This window comes from Scomber japonicus, chromosome 4 (assembly GCF_027409825.1).
Source record: "Scomber japonicus isolate fScoJap1 chromosome 4, fScoJap1.pri, whole genome shotgun sequence".
NCBI classification, from domain to species: domain Eukaryota; kingdom Metazoa; phylum Chordata; class Actinopteri; order Scombriformes; family Scombridae; genus Scomber; species Scomber japonicus.
In genome coordinates, this window is record NC_070581.1 from 24,843,242 (window position 1) to 24,849,241 (window position 6,000).

The following is a 6,000-nucleotide window of genomic DNA, read 5'->3' on the forward strand; positions in this document are numbered from 1 at the left end:
GCAGACAAATAGACTTGGCAAACTGAAGAACTTGGCTGGTGCACCAGGTAGCAGGTGCAAAGGACAGCCAGAGGGGCATTGGTCTGAGTGAGCAGGCAATTGTGCATCCTGTGTGGAGTAGACTGGAATGAAATGAATGAGTGGCTCAGTTTGCCTGGCCTTGCCGCAATCGGATTACATAAACTCTAGGTCATTAATGTAATGCAGAGTTGAATATAATGAGGACTAGCTAAGCCAAGAAGATACAAACAACATTAACCCAAACTAACTCAGCCCCACAGCATGACCTGTGTGTGTGTGTGTGTGTGTGTGTGTGTGTGTGTGTGTGTGTGTGTGTGTTGATGTGTTTGCTTTCTTTATCAACAGAGTCTCCCTGCAGAGGTGCTATCTGCCTGCAGCTGCACTCTGCTAAACAAAGCTTGGACTCTAACCTTTGGTGTGCAGTTGCCCAATCAGAATGAGGCACCGATGGACCAAACCTTCTGTCAAATAAGCATGCCAAATCCGGAGTTAAGCACCCCCAAACCACTCTGACTGCAAGTGAGCTGAAATGTGAGAGATTAAGCACTCGTTCCATGCAGCAGTGTATGAAACATTGTAGGTTCACAGAGGCAGACAAATGAAGACGATCACATGAAAAAAATGGCTTCCATTTCAGTAGCCACATACAGTATATATATATCCCCACGCATTCACGCGCTCCCCAACCCTCTGCTTCATCATTTGTCTCATTGGGATCAGTAGTGCTGGAGCATGGCTCACTGGCCGACGCGACTGCTGCTGGAGTTATTGGAAGAGGGGAAAAGGATAGGGAGGGAGGAGGAAAAGGGGGAGGGCAGGCAATAAAATACAGCAAGAAAAGAATTGAGATAAGGGGGCAAAAAACGGTGAATGATGGGCCTGTGAAAGTGAGTAAGAAGGACAAAACAAAACAGTGCTCCAAATTTGGGTGTGTGAAAGAGATAGAGAGATGAAAGAAAGGCATGAAGAGCAAGACATGGAGAGCAAGGAAGGAAGGAAGGAAGGAAGGAATAAGTAAGAGGGAGCCATGCAGCCATTACTCCAGCTGGGTAACAAGCCGTTACAGCTACAGCAGCAGCCACAACTCCAGAAGCTGGCACGGTACGTCCACTATTATCTGGAGCAAATTTACACAGCCTGGCTGGCACACTTGAGAGGGAGTGGGAGAGTAGGGGGGATTGGGAGAGGATGAGAAGGGGGGGGGGCTGGTCAAAGAATGAGAGGAATGAGGAGAAGCAGAGTTGTAGAAAAAAGGATGTAAGCAAAATCTGGATAATGCTATTATTTTGGTCTAAATGTATACTACATCTACTCATTAGACAATGAGACCTGTTATTTCACTCAGTGAGCACCAGCCACAATCCAGAATGGTTATGTAAGAGTTTCTGGGGGGGAAGGGGAAAAAAATGATAGGAATCCTGTCAGTCAAAGTAATCCCTTCAATTTCTCCCGCTACTGTTTCATCTAAGGACTGTATGATATAGCCCGGCCTAGCTCTGTAATCACATGCTGGCTGAGAGAATGAGGCTACTCCGGGTTGGCTCACACCCAGGTACTGGAAACACAGCAGGAAACACACTCTTCCACTGAGCTCCTCACATCAAAAACATTGCCATGAATTGCTACGTGGCTTAAAGGGAATAGGTTAGATGGATAAGGGAGTATATGATGTGTTGCTTTTTCTTTACATGGTGACATATAATATAACTCCTATGGACTGGGGTTGTGATACATCTCTGAAGATGTAATACAGACATGTAACCATGAATGCTTATACTGGGCCAACTCTATCCATGCTAAAAATCAATTATCTGTCAATGCAATTAACAACACAGTAGAGTATGTGTGATCTCTATTCCCTCATTGCTCTGAATCCTGGAACAGCATGCGTGGCACTGGCACAGTAAGAAAAAAAACTAAACACTATGCAAAGACACATTAAACACCCACTGATCCTCCATGAACCCCATGAGAGTTAAAGCCCAGTTTAATGATAAAGCAACAGACAGTCAGTTGTTCATCTCAGCTGTCATGTGATTGATGATGTCTACAGCTGTGTTTAATGTGGGTGTATGTGTGTGTGTGTGTGTGTGTGTGTGCTTGAAAACCTTGCTTTCTGTGTCAGTGTGTATGCAGTCAACTTAATTCCTCACACACAGGCAGGACAGCGGTATTATCTCTGGGACTATCACTGCTGGGTTAATGATATTTACAGCCAGCCACGCTCCTTCACGGACATTTTGACAAATACAGCAAGACTGTATAAACAAATACTTGGCCTTCAGACATGAATCGTTTCCCGTTGTTGCATAGAAAAGATGGAAATACAACCGTGACAAGGTCTATGGCTTCCCAGTCTAAACTCCAGTGCATGTCATACTCCACTCCAAGTTCTGGGGTCAGCAGTAGCTCCACACAAACAGCAAGCTTATCTCACGCTCATGACTATGATTTATTGCAGTTAATTCACTTGTGTGGAGTTAAATCGACTAACCCCAATGACCTGCTCTTCTTCCCCCCCCAGACAGAGTGCAAGAGTATAAACATCATGCTTTGTCCTCATTGTCTGTTGCTGTGACTTCGCAACAAACTCGATTAAGGGTAAAAGAAGGCCAAACATTAGAGTTTGACCAAAGCCAGACTGCCTATGTGAAATGACTGCACAGATAACGCATCATGTGAAAACATTAAGAAGTTTATGTCTGTGTCTGTTCACAGCAGCAATGATGTTAACACCTGAAAACTTGAAACCTGAACAAAAAATGTGGAGAAAACATTCGCTCTTATCCTACAGTAAATAATCTCGGCATTTCCACAGTATTATAACAGAGCAAATTTCAGTAAATGTAATGATTGTATTGTTTCTTATGTAAACTATTACAGGAGGAAGGAAACCTTCACTCATTGTGTTCAAGACCTCCCGTAACCCCTTGCATAGTGGTGCCTGAGCCTGCCTCTCAAATACACACTGCTGTCTGAGGACTATTCAAGCCTATTTTCAGGCCCCTTCTGCTCAGGTACATATAACAGATCCATTATCACACTGTTGCAAAGGGTTCAGTCTCTCTACTGCTCGCTCAGTCTTTCTCTCTCTCAACCTCAGCCCGGTAGAAGCCCCTCTAATTTAATCAGAGGTGATAAAACACCACAAAATCAAGTCTACGGCTAGTTACTTAGCTCAATCTACCTTTGGATGAGAGGCAATAACAGCGTGTGGTGAGGAAATCGGGTGCTTACTCACACAGAAGGATACATGCCTAGAAAGCAGAATGCGCTGAACAATGGCATCCATCTCTCTGTGTGTATACAGCACACTTTATAGATATTTTAACAGGCAGCAAGGGCTTGAATAGGATCCTTATGTGTCACTGTTAGAATATATTCCACAAATAAGTCTTGACTTTCAAATAAATGCAGTCTGTGTGTTTACTGACCAGAGAGGTGAGACCTTCGTAATGTAATGGTTTCATGTTAAAAGGTCGATGAATGAGTAATTTGGAAAAATAGTGTGAAATTGTTTAACTGCTTCTGAAAAATTCTGATGGTTTAATTCTAAGTTACAAAACTGCTGCTACACACCACAGCTCAGAAAAAAAGCTTATACTACATTTGTATGCAAGTCCAACTAGGACTTGCAATGAATATGAATAATAAAACAGTAGTGAGCGCTGCAGTAAGCATTAGCTCAGCCTTGAACATGCTGGCTGTATAAAAATCCACCTGATCGTCCTCTGGAGTGCAGCAGCTGCTACCAGGCCAGGCCAGGACAGGACAGAATAGGATGGGACAGAGCTCAGAGAGCAAGCTGGCTGACTGACTGACTGAGTGACTTGCTGGATCAGTGCTGAAGTGCACAAGCATGCCTTCCGGCCTGTTCCGTGTGAACCCCACACAGGATGGAGTGCTGGCTGGGATACGGTGGAAAATCAGCACTGGCTGGCTTCCTGTGAGCCAGTGTCCTGAGAGTCAAGCGGGCATATCACTACAGCAAGCGCTTTTATAATGATATACTAGTGTGACAATTTAGGAAGAAAGTTGTAAACATAATTATACTTCTGTACCAATTAATTAAATATTAAATTATCAAAATATCACAAATAGTAAGAATTTAACCTACATTTTTCTTTTATAAAAAAATAGAAAGAGCATTTTTTTAAAACTCAGCAAAAATATATCTATATATAAAGCATGTTCACAGTAGTGACATAGAGCATATGCCCTGGAGAACAGGCATGCCCAAAATAAAGTGAAGCACATTTATTACACATGTGGCACAACTGCTCCCCACCTGCTTACAGTAAAATGGGTGAGCAGTAGGGAGGTGGGAGATGGAAGGAAGGAATGTCATGGTGACCTAGAAGGTCTATGATGAAAAATAGAGTGTTGGCAGAGTAATAGCAACGCATGATATTACTCAATATAGCTGTGAAGGTTGACTATTGTACTGTATAATACGCAAGAGATGGAGGTAGTGTTTGTACAAGCATTATCAGCCAGCACTGTGATGAAGCACAGAGAAACCGCAAAGGCTTAGAAGGGGAAGAGGTCCAATACTCATTATGTTCAAAGTCACAGGGACAGGAGGGAAAAGAGAAATAGCCCTGTGGACTTCACTGGATTGTATTTTGTGGTCTTAAACAGCGAGGCAATGTTGAAAAACCCTGGACACCATGGACCACTATTTGGCATGTGTGCTTCTTTCTTGCCTCACCCTTTATCCTTTCCCCCAGTCATAACACCTGCAGTAACGATGTGCTAGAGCTCTGGCCTTTTTGGTGAACCAAGGAAAGTCAAGCAGCCTGAAATGAGGTAGAGGTGACTGAGGCAACTGCAGCGAAACAGACATGTAGGATGCTTATACTGTACAAGATTCCTTGCTGTCAGATCCGCTCTGTGTCTGTCAGAGCTGTATGAAGGGCTACTACACCCTGTCCACTACATCAGTGAACCTGGGAATAAGTGCTCCACACTCATCTTCACAGGCCAGAGGCTCCTGAGTCTGTCCCCTGCTCAACTGTAGATATAACAAGGAGGTAGTCAGGCCATCCATATTCTTTAGACACACTGGAGAGCATATTTTATATGTGGCCACTGAGCCCAGTACAACTGTCCGTCAGTATTCTCCTTGTACTACATCTTGATATAGTCATTCAGCAGAGAGGCTGGGATCTCTGGAAAGCATGTCATTGATGTAATCACACACTTGTATGTACACAAGCACGTCTTGAGGGGGAAAAACATTGACATTCAGAGCAGGAATGGTCTAAATCCAGTTCTAGTTAAATGGACTGTAATTCTTACGATGCTATGACTGCACACCATATAAAATGTTGGGCAAGAGAAATACATGTATAAAGAGCTTAAGTTTAACAGCTCTGCGGTAGAGTATCTTGCATTGCCTTAGTCACCGGATCATATATACAAGTACAGCCCCTTTCTGCCTCCGATGCCGAATACAGCAGTTGCTTTCTGAGCATTAAGTTTGATCAAAGACTAATCTCTGCTAGTAAGATGATTAAAATTAGCATCTGTTTCATTGTTAAGGAAGTGAGGCAGGCTGGGACAAGATCCCTACAGTGCAAGAAAGAGCGAGAGAGACACAGAAAGACAGACAGCCAAAAGAAGGCGAGTGAAAGAGCAATAAGAGGCTAGAAAGGGACAGAGTGAAAAAAGAGCGCAATAAAAAAGCAATAAAAAAATGAACAGTCAGAGAAATAATAAGTGAAAATAAATCAAAGAAAAAAGCATTCCCATGCATGGTCAGTATGACCGATGCCAAACCCAGGCGATCTGAATTCCTCTGTGGCAGCTTTTACCTTGCATTAACTTTTTCCTTAGACCGCACACATAGATGATGAAGCTGAGGAAGGGATGCTGTGGCTTGACTGCTTTAAAAACGATCATACTGGGCCACGAGTTTAGCGAAGCATTAAAATGAGGCTTCGGCAGGCAAGCCAGCCCCTCTCCATCCAATTGAGA